A 12,040-nucleotide genomic window follows, 5' to 3' on the forward strand; every position below is an offset into this window, starting at 1 on the left:
TGTACAGAGAAAATGACAAAGCTCCTAGAAGATGGATTAAAGAGTTACCAGCCATGGTCTGGGGCCTTAGAACCTAGCCCAGTCGCAATACCGGCGTATCACCATACTTTATGGTTTACAGCGCTGAGGCAGTGCTCCTAGTAGATATAGCCTTCAGATCAGCATAGGTAGAGAACTTCGACGAAGACAAGGCCAATAAAGTGCGGGAGCTAGAAGTGAATAGTGTAGAAGAGAAGTGGCTCGATTCTTGCATATGTACAGCCAAATACCTTGCTGTTTTGTATAGATACTACAACAAGAATGTTAAGGAGCAGTTCTTCATGGTTGGGGACCTGGTCCTAAAGTGGAAGATGAATCAGGCTGGTGTCCACAAACTAGCAACTCCATGGGAAGGGCCCTTCATGATCATGGAGGTTACACGACCAACGTCTTACAGGTTAGCTCACCTAGACAGTATAGACATACCCAATTCATGGCACATCGACAAGCTTAGGCGTTTCTATGCTTAACTACTAAGATATGTACTCTTGTACTTTTGATTTAATTCAATAAAGCCATTATGATTTCTCCGACCACTCTAATGTGTCACTTCGAAGTCTATTGTTATTCTAACTCAACCAGTTAAAACCGACCACCATTCCTTTCCAGGTTTTTAGAGCAGGCCCTGTCACTGGTTCCTCCCAACGCGTGCATGGGATCTGCTCTCTACGCTATGGGTGATCGATAGGTCCCCTTTGGTTTGACTTGTGTGCGTCTATGTGTGCACAGGCTACGCACCTCACACTCTAACCACAGGGCAAACTAGGGCCATACAAACCTTTTAGGATGACGTGTCAACTAAACTGGTACAACTAAACAGAACGCTAACATGTTCTCACTTAGTTACACCAACACGAGATCCAAGCTTAAATACGTTTTCTACAAAACAAACAAGCTTATGTAGATATACAGTTACGTTATACAAGCTTGCCTAAAAAGGTCCAAGTTTACAATAACACAACTACATCTTCTCATACAGCTATAGCCTATACTATTGGCTGGTTGGGTCATGCGGCACTTGCTGCTCGCTGGGCTTGACATCATGCTCGAGTCTCGGGGACTCTTGTACTGGTCGAGCTGAAGAAGATGGCCCCACCGATGCCTGGCTGGTCGAGACTGTAGGCTTCGCCGGTTGGCTTAAAAATGACAGCCCTTCTAGCTGACTTGTTGATGGCATACCCTGTACAGGTGCTGTCCTGCCTCCACATAGGTTAATGTTGCCAATTATTTTTGTCGACAAGTCCAGCTGGGTCATCTGAAGCTCCTCAGCCTTGTCTGGATCTACCTCCTTTGGGTATCTAGCTTCCAGGCGCTTGAGATCGATCAAGGGGTAGTGAGCACATACCATGCTTAGCACATGTGCGCCTATGTACTCACCTGCCTCCTTCATGAACTTCTGGAACCATCCCCATGCCTTTCGGCATCTATCGACTAGTCCAAGCTGTGGTGTCCTTGGCACGTCCTCTATAAGCGCTGGATCGATGAGGTTAAGGATCGGCAAAATGCTCGTTGCCACTTCCTAGCACTAGTTTTCCATGTGTCCCGATCCTTGGTGATCTCTTGGCACTGCGCCTTCTAGCTGTCACGGTCTTTTATCATGGCCTCTAGATGCTTCTTAGCATTGACTTTTAAAACTAGAAACTGCACAAGCTATTAGAACGTCATACCACGACAAGATAAGGCGGGCAACAAAAGTGAGCAAAGGGGTTTGGAAAACTTACTTTTCAGTTCCTCTTTCATCTTGGTTGTGTGGTCCCGGAGCTATAACTGGTCATGCACCAGCTTTCTGTTGTCCTCCTTCAGGTGATCACACTCCACGACCGCACGACTGTTCTCCTCTCAGAGATGGACCACTTTGGCTTCTAAGCCTACACTACAGCTGTTACTACCAACAAACGCAACAACACTTGTCATGCACTCGTTGTGATAAAGTGACTACTTACTTGTTCTTTCCTACTCTTTGTTACTGAGCTAGATGACCAGCATCTGGTTCTGGGACTCTTGCTCTATCCTCTTATGGTTGGTGGCTTCAAGTTGGTGGCGCAAGCGTTCCACTTCCGCCGTTAGCTCTTTATTGCTTGTAGTAATCCCCTTGATCTGGTCGAAGCATTTCTTATGGTACCTTGTGGTCTTCATTAAGTCCTGTGTGCAAAAAAGATAAGTAAGAAAGTTTGACTAGATAGCAAAATCAGGTGGTGAAGCAAAGCATACCTGGACCTCCGTCACCAGTCGTTTCGCCGCTCGTTCAACTTTCTTGGTCTCTTCGACCTCTGGGATTTCCTCATGAACAACCCATTGGTTGTTTCGCCAATACGACACATACACATGTTGTTGCTTGGCCTGTGGACGGCCTAGTACCTCCTCTACTTCGTCCTCTTCAGTCTCTTCTTCGGGTATCGGTGCTGGTCTAGAGTTAGCAGCTTCTACGATCACTATGGCCTTCCCACGGGCTGCAGCATCGACAAACATGCTTTGTGCTCTCACCTCCGACTACTGCTCCTCGGTCTGTTCTGTTACCCTTGGTGCTGAGGTGTTGTCCTCAGCAGGGTTAGTGCTCGGACGCTGAGAGGTCAAGTGACCGGACGCTGAGAGGCAGTGTCCAGTCGACTCCAGTAAGGTTCTAGAGAGGGAAAATCATGACCGGATGTGTCTGGTCAGTGCTGACCAGACACTGCCAGCGTTCGATCACACTGTAAACATTGGAGTTCGGGGTACACTGACCGGAGCGTCTGGTCAACATGACCGGAGCATCCGGTCACCCCGTAGAGGCACATAATGGTTTGTTTTTCAGCCGATGTTATAAATACCACCTCCACTTGTGTGTGGGGGTACTTTTGCTCATTCCAACAGCTAAGAAACACCTTAGAGAGTGCCAAGAAGAGCAAGGTCCTAGTGAGGTGATTGAGATTTGAGAATCGCAAAGAGAGCCCTCATTAGTGAAGATCAAGAGTAGCATAGTGTGCATCCACCTTCTCATTAGGCTTGTTGTGGTCAAGTGAGAGTTCGTGCTTGTTACTCTTGGTGATCGCCATCACCTAGATGGCTTGGTGGTGATTGGGAGCTTGGTGATCATCCGAAGAGCTTGTGGATGACCCAACTCACATTGTGAGCGGTTGTGGGTGATTCACCACGACGGAGTGTCAAAGAATCAACCCGTAGAGAGCACTTGATCCTTGCACAGATCAAGGGGGAGCTACACCCTTGCATGGGTGCTCCAATGAGGACTAGTGGGTAGTGGCGACTCTCCGATACCTTGGCAAAACATCGCTGCGTTCCTCTCCCTCTCCATTTACTTTGAGCAATTCAATACTTGTCTTTGCATTGATAGAATTGCCATGCTAGAGTAGGATTGGATTTTAGGTTGCAAGTCTTTTGTGTGGTAGAACACTTAGAAACACTTCCTAGGCACAAGGGGTTAATTGGGCTAACCGTAGGATTTAATTGTTGCAAAGAAATTTAGAATTAGCCCAATTCACCCCCCCTCTTGGGCATCTTGATCCTTTCAAGTACAATGTAACACCGAGGGTGTTACAAGCCCAAAGAGAAGGTCGATCAAAATCTCAAACCTCTCAACGCCTTGGTGGTGTCCAAACTGGTATGATCCTCTCTCTTTACTTCATGTTCTTTCCCCCTTTGCTTTCCTGCTTTTTTGATCTTGAGTCGCCTATTTCGTAGGGACTTGATGCTTATAGGTCTCGGCCACACCTTCTAAAGGGGTCGGAGGGCGTGGCTTGGTAGGCCACCCAGAAGGAGGTGGCGGATGCCAGGAAGAAGGAGAAAGCCGAGGTGGCTTAGCGGAAGTATAAAAAGGAGATCGCCCAGCGTGTGAAGGCCGGGGAAAATAAGAGCGACATCAAGTCAGAGCTTGAGTCGGAGGATCCCATAGAGGTGGATGACATGGTTTTCTCCGAGGAGGAGGAAAGCCAAGAGGTCATTGTGACCTCAGCGGAGCGTCGTGACTCTATGGCGATGTCTACCGGCGATGAGCGGGAGGCGGAGAGGCGCACCACGGTTTCCATGCCAAGGAAGCGTGCGGCGAGCGCAGATGCCAAGGTGAAGCGGATGCGGTCTCTGCACCCCTCGGTGGGGTTGCCAGTCTCATCCCTACCTACCGTAGGCATGATCGAGTGAGCCAGGCGGTCAGAGGAGCGGGCTTGCACCCGTACATCGCTGAGACCGGTGCCAATGCGTGACTCGTAGTGGGAGGAGGCCCCGCCTGCTGCTCTGGTCGGGGCGTCCCAAGCCGAAGATCGTGGTGACCCGCAGGCCGGGTAGGAACCGATTGGGACAACTCTGCCCCGGGCTGAAGTGAGGGGGCATGGGTCATAGCCTGGGAGCGGTCCTCGCCCTATGGGCCTATCGACACTGGGTCTTGGTTTTAGAGTCATGCCGCTTACCTCCTGGTATGTTTTTCTTTGTTTCTTTTCGATCTTTTGCTGTTGAGTCTTTTTAGAGTATGACTGACCTGTGCCTTTTGTCAGTGGTCGAACGATGACGGGGTTGAGCATCACCTCAACTCCTGTGCAGGAGGTTTGGAGGCCCACCCTACAGTGCATCGGGGCGAGCGGTAGGGGGAATAGGGTGGCGGTAGTGAATGCTTCCCTTCCGGGGGTGGTGCTCCCTGGGTCGATTGCTTGTACGGCGGCAACGGCGGCAACAGTGCTGGCGGCAATCTTGGTGGTGATGATGGAGGCTTCGCCGGTGGTGTCCCTTGTGGCCCCTCCTCCACTAGCTGCGGTGGAAGAGGAGAAGGAGACTGAGCCCCCTGCCTCACCGGGTGGAGGGCTGCATGGCTCACCCTCATGGTTGGAGCTGAAGGCGCCGGGGGGAGACACATCCGAGATAGAGTCAGAAGACCCATTGGTGGCCCGCACAACCGAGGTGGTGGAGATCCCATCCAACGACAAAGTGAATGACATGGTGGAGCTATCGGTGCCATCGTAGGAGCTGGCGGTGGTTCAGTCAGAGGCTGGGCCCTCCAGCGGGCTACCGAGGGTGACCTAGAGTGGCCCTGCCCTGAGAACTAGTCAAAGGCATGGTTCGTCCTTTGGGATTCTTAGGAGTGTCAGCTCTGGGCATCCTTGGCTAGGAAGGACTTGGCATGGAGTCCGATCTCGCCAAGCTATCGGTGAAGCTCAAGGACACTCAGGAGCGGGTTAAGTCCGCCTAGTAGTTGGTCAAGGTCGACCTGTAGCTCGCTGTGGAGGTGAGTTTCTTGTCTTTGTCCTTGATCTCTTAGTCTCTTGTTGGTTGCCTTAGGATGCTTGTTTTTTGTTTTTGTAGGGTTTGAAGGAGATGTCGTCCAATTCCTATACTTAATGTATCATCAACAATAAAAGATACTCAAGATATTTGTAAAAACATGGGAGACTTAGAATGCGCCAAGGCTTGCCTTTTAGGAAAGAGGATGGGCGGTGGTCAGGGCACTTGGGCAACTCCTCGGCGGCTGCTTCGTCGGTTGCCTGAACCTCGGGCTCCTCCTCCTGGCTTGCTCCCTCGAACTCTAGAAGCGTCACTCCCTCCGGCACACCTATTGCATGTATGCGTAAGATAAATATCATGGATGCACATGAATGAAGTTAGGGATGCTCAGGGAATGCACATGCTTTCTGCAGTCCGCATATTCTAACTTAAGCTCTATTCAAATCACTTTAACTTACATAGTTTATACAACCTAATGTACAATTGCTCATCTTCAGTTAAGGACCTAGCACCTGCACCTAAGCATGTTCTCAAGCTAGGCTAGCACCTAAACAATCAACAAGAACACCAGAAAGTAAGGTGTTCACCACCAATTCATTTCTTTTAATGCCTTTCTTAATTTATTTAATTATTTAAGAGGAATAATAAATATATACAAAAACTACACCATTTAATCTACAAAAATTACAGTAGGTACTACATGCTCCAAGTAGGCTACTATAAAATTTTCACATCATTTGAACAAGTATAACATCCTACACAAAAATGACAAGGCATAAAGGCTTAAAATAACATAAATAGGAAACCCTAGTGAAAATTGTCAAGCAATAGATTTTATATTTTTCTTAGCATCCTTAAGATACTAGGACAACCTCCAATAAATTTCATGGTCATTGGATTCATAGATTAATTATTAAAATTCACACAAGGATCATCTAATGATAAAAGGAAAATCTATAACTCAAAAACTATTCATGCACTGACTCTCAATTTTTTACCAAAGCTTACACTCATCAAGAAAAGCTCACCATATAAATTTCATAATTTTTGGAGCACAGGAACTCTTGATATAAATTAAACAAGTTTGCATTCATTTAAAAACCATTTCAAGTTTCAATTTAATTCTTCCAGAAACTCTACTACAAGTGCTAATATTATATTTTTCCTAAATACTACACTTCACCAAGATCCTAACAAAATTGGAACCACCAAATTTGGATTCACTCAACTAGAGATATAAATTTTACAAAACAACATTCAAATCTAAAATATTTGAACAATCTTTCTAACCCTAAGTCACTGACAACCGGGGTCCACCGGTCAGCAAAACGAAAACAGAGCATGGTGTGGGATCAGCGCTAGCTCACCGACGGTGGCTTCTTCGGCGATGAGGAGGGAACCACTATGTTTGCCTTGACCTCCCGCATCGCTTGATCTCCTAAACCTAAACCCTACCGGCCTCTAGGTGCGTCGGCCATGGCGCACGGTGGCTCGGCCATGGCTCATAGCGGCGCTCCAACGAACCTCGGCACTAGATGCCCGAACAAGGCATGCATCGGCTTCCTGGGACCATGGCAGACCTCCCTACGCTACTACTACTGGCTGTGGTGAAATGGTCGAGCGTGGCCGCATGAGGTCATCGGCGGTGGCCATGGCGCGGCAGTGCGCGGCCATGTTCCGGTTTGGCTGGACCGGCATTGATGGTAGCATCATCACTTGAGCATCTACACATGATGTGGAAGACAAGACGAGAGCTAGGGAAGGAGGAGAGGTGCCATGCTATGCTGGCCATGGCAGACCATGAGCGTGGCGGCGCTCCGGTGAGCTTTGGCCAGGGCGGATTCGGCAAAAGCCGCTTACCTAGAGCTCGGTTGACTCAGACAGAACGTCTATGAGGTCCGTGAGGTTCTAGCAGAGCTATGTTTTGGATGGTGTTGGCTGTGGTGCAGCGGCGAGCTTGGCGAAGCCAATGGCGATGGCGGTGGTCTGCTGCGGCTGCTGCGGACGCGAAGGGAGGAGCAGGAAATGGAAATGGAACGCTGGGGAATCACGGGCAGACGATGGGGCCTATGTTGGTGCACGGTAGCCTGATGTGGCCTGGCCAGTCAGGCCGGTGATGACACACAGTACCATGCGGTGTTCAAATGCTACCGTGGTCGGCCACTGTCGCGCGATGGAGTTCAGCCATCAGAGAGCCATTCGTCCGACTGATAGCGAGTTTTGGCGACAATAAAACTCCTAATCCATTGGTCATTAGCGAAAACAATCTAAACCAAAGTTGTACACCTACATACCAGCTACAATTTCTATTAAAGGATCATGTCCTAATTCTCACTGGTTAAGGAGTAAAATCTTCCCCAATGTCGAGCCAATGAAACTAAAATTTGGTTTTTGACTTAGAAAATTTCTGAGTCTCCAAATAGACCTCAAAACTAACTTGTGGGCCCTTTTTGAGCATGTTCTGCACATTTTCATGAGATGGTCATCAAATAACTTTCGTTCCTTATAAAATTTCCTACAACTTTGCTTAAGGTTGCTTAGACATGCAAACACTCTAAGCTATACTTTTTAAATAGTCAAACAAAAGAGTCCTAGGGGTCAACACAAGTCAAACCATTACTTGAAAGCATAATTAGGCAATATGGTCAACATGAACATTGTTCCTAATGACATTCTAATGTGTAGCTAAGTTGTTTAAGAGGATAATTAGCCACACCACACATGGATCACACAAAAGTCAAGCATCACATGTATTGAAACAAGGAAGAACAAGTGAAATGTTACTTTTGTTTCAAAGCCATGTTTCATATGTTTCATGAGTTTGTTGCATAGTACTAACTAACCATGTTACTAAAGTATGTGACATGTTTCAAGAGTGAGTTGCACATGTTGCACTTGAGTGTTGCACACTATTCATTTCATAAAACAAACACACATGGAATAGAACAATATGTTGCAATGTTTCAAAAGCACGTTTCAACAATCCAAGCTCATGAATGGATGAATGATGCTCATGTTTATGAAATGCCAGTGCAAATGTGGAAGCCAAACACCTAGGGTGTTACAGCCCTCCCCCCTTATAAAAAATCTCGTCCTGAGATTTGTCAAGCGTACCATTATTGATAGAATTCCTTATAACCTTCCCTCAAATAATCTTCTCTTTCCCAAGTTGCATCGTGTTCACTACCCTGATTACTCCACATGACCTTGTAAAACTTGACCACCCAACTCCGAGTCACTCGCTCATGAGTGTCAATTACTCGGACTGGTTTTTCTTCAAAAGTCAAATTAGATTCTAACTCGATATCCCCTAGTGGAACTCCCTCTTCAGGGACACGAAGACATTTCTTCAACTGAGATACGTGAAAGACATTGAAGATAGCACTCATCTCATGAGGTAATTGGATCTTGTATGCTACCTTACCACTTTGTCCAATGATTTGAAATAGACTGACATATCTTGGCACAAGCTTTCGCTTCACACCAAATCGTTGGACACTCTTCATGGGTGAGACTTTTAGATAAACGAAGTCTCTAACTTTGAACTCGATAGGTTTTCTACAGTGATCAGCATAACTTTTCTACCTAGCTTGAGCTACGGCCATATGGGTTTGGATAGTATGGACTTGTTCTTCAGCTTCTTGAACAAAATCAATTCCATAATATCTCCTTTCACCGGCTTCAACCCAATTCAATGGGGTTCTACACTTTTGGCCATACAAAGCATCAAACGGTGCCATCTTGATACTCTCTTGATAACTATTATTGTAAGAGAATTCAGCTAGGGGCAACCACTTTTCCCATGAACCCTTAGATGAGATGACACACGCTCTCAACATATCTTCTAAGATTTGATTCACTTGCTCAGTTTGCCCATTGGTTTGCGGATGATAGGTAGAGCTTCTTACTAACTTAGTTCCCAATAATTCATGTAAGTGCTCCCAAAAGTGAGCAGTGAACTATGGTCCTCTATCAGAGACAATAGTGCGAGGTATCCCATGAAGTCGGACTATCTGATTGAAGTACAACTCAACATAGTCAGTTAGACAAAAATCTACTCAAACAGGAATAAAGTGTGTAGATTTGGTCAGACGGTCTACAATCACCCAAATAGAGTTAAAGTTCCTCTGAGTAGTAGGGAGTCCAACAATAAAGTCCATACTTATCTCCTCCCATTTCCATCCTAGAATAGAGAGTGGCTGAAGCAATCCCGCTTTCATGTGCATAGCTTTGACTCGACAGCAAGTGTAACACCTAGCCACATAAGTGGCTATCTCTATCTACATCTTGGTCCACCAAAAGCGAGGCTTCAAATCATGATACATTTTGCTACTACCAAGATGAATAGATAATTTAGAGGAATGTGCTTCGGATATGATTTGATTTCTAAGCTCTCTATCCTTCAGAACCACTAACCTATCCTTGAACCATACCGTGTCATTTTCATCTACCCAAAAATGCTTGGTTTCTTGCTCTTTCATCTTGCGCTTGATGTGGAACACACCTGGATCTGTCTTTTGTAGCTCAATAATTTGACTCTGTGGAGTACAACTGACAGTGATGTTGTGAAGGACTATAGGATGTAGGAGCTGTGACATATGGCGGTCACTTTCAATCAAAGAGTGGCAATGTGATTTCCTACTCAAGGCATCCACAACGACGTTTGCCTTGCTTGGATGATAGTGCACTTGGAGGTTGTAATCCTTGATCAACTCGAGCCATCTTCTCTGACGCATATTCAACTTGGGTTGAGTGAAGATGTACTTAAGACTTTTATGATTAGTGTAGATGTGGCATACATTGCCAAGCAAATAATGTCTCCAGGCCTTCAAAGCATGAACAACTGCAGTGAGTTCTAAGTCATGCATAGGATAGTTCACCTCATGCTTTTGAAGTTGGCGAGAGGTATACGCAATGACTCATGCTTCCTGCATAAGAACACCTCCTAAACCTATGCCTGATGCATCACAAAACACATCAAAAGGTTTCTCAATATCCGGTTGCACCAAAACCGGAGCCGAAGGTAGAAGGGTTCGTAGGGTATGAAAAGCCGCATCACACTCGGAAGTCTAGACAAACTTCGTGTCTTTTTGCAGCAACCGAGTCATAGATTTGGCTATTTTAGAGAAATCTGAGATGAAGCGATGATAATAGCCAGCCAATCCTAGAAAACTTTGTACCTCATGCACCAAGATTGGAGCCTTCCAGTCCAACACTTCTTGCACCTTGGTGTGATCCACCTGATAACTTCATCCCTCTACCTCAAGTTGCACATCCTCGACTATGAGCTTGGTTGGGATTGTACCACTAGTAGCCCTAATACAATAACCCTCACCCCTACAGTGTATGTTTTCTGTTTAAACTTGGATGCAAATGCGGGGCTCATAAAAGAATGTGAAGCACCCATATCAAATAGTACAACTGCAGGGTGTTGATCAACCAGAAACTTACCAGTAGTTACTACCTCTCCTGAAGGAATATTAGCAATATTAGTGTAGTTCACCTGCCCCTGATGACCACCTTGGTTGTTATTCTTCTTAGGGTAAGGACACTTCCTTGCCTAGTGACCCGACTTGTTGCAGTTCCAGCATGGCATGTTGCTTGGAGGAACATTGGAGCTACCTTGACTAGTAGTGCCATTTGGAAGAGCAATTGTAAAAGCCTTGCAAAATCCAGTCTTGCCTGGATTCTTCTTCAGTGGTGGGCGAAACTTCATAGCTGATGCCAGAGGACGGAATGGAGCCTTAGATGTGACTGGAGCTTTGGACTATGAGGCACCCGCCTCATAGGCTCTCTTGCGATTCTTTGAAGTGGCATAAATAGCGTTGTTGTTTTTTTGAGATAAAGCATCACTAACAAACTCATTAAAGGTAGCACACTTACAATTTCCCATAGTCTTCATTAATTTGGGGGCTAAGTCCCCACTTGAAACTAGCGACTTCTTGGCATCAGTGTCAACAAACTCAGTAGCATACCTTGCAAGGTTATTGAAAGCCTATAGGTATTCATTCAAGCTCTTATTCCCCTAGATTAGCTTCATAAATTTAGTGTGCTTGACTGCCATGAGACTAGGAGGAATATAATTTTCCCTAAAAGCAGACTTGAACTGATCCCAAGTGATTTGGACATTAGCGAGCATAGTGGACCGATGATGACTCCACCAAATACCAGCCGGCCCATGTAGTTGATGAGATGCATACTCAGTCTTCAGCACCTCAGTCAAGCAAAGCAGACAAAATTTCTACTCGAGAGTGTTCAACCACTCATCAGCTTGGAGGGGCTCTTCAGCCTCCTTGAAGATCGGTGGTTTAGTGTCAAGGAAATCTTTGAAGTCGCTATACTGATGTGGTTTAGGTCCTTGGCATGCACCACGCCCATCATGATTTGCAATCATACGGAGAGCCTTAGCCATAGTGCGTTGTCCTTTAGCAAGAATTGCCATCAATTGCACTAGTGTGGGCGGTGTATCGTAGAACCTACCAATTTATAAGATTACAAGTACAATGGCAGCCCGCAAGCAGTCGCACTGTCATACTTGAACCCATATAAACCCAGTAGTCCGTCGAGTACCACGATGGGTCTCGATAAACGATTTACAACAACCAAGATCATACATGATTCAACATACATGTCACATATTACATAAAGTTCACAGATACATTTCCATTATCAGAGTATGAAACAAAGTTATTACAAACCAAGTTTGATAACAAAAATGGAAGCAAATTAAGTTTGAAAGTAAAGTTTCCAACATAGTTTAGTACAGTGCCAACATAGGATCACGATCCACAAAAGCATG

The sequence above is a fragment of the Miscanthus floridulus genome, chromosome 10, assembly GCF_019320115.1.
Source record: "Miscanthus floridulus cultivar M001 chromosome 10, ASM1932011v1, whole genome shotgun sequence".
Lineage (NCBI taxonomy): Eukaryota > Viridiplantae > Streptophyta > Magnoliopsida > Poales > Poaceae > Miscanthus > Miscanthus floridulus.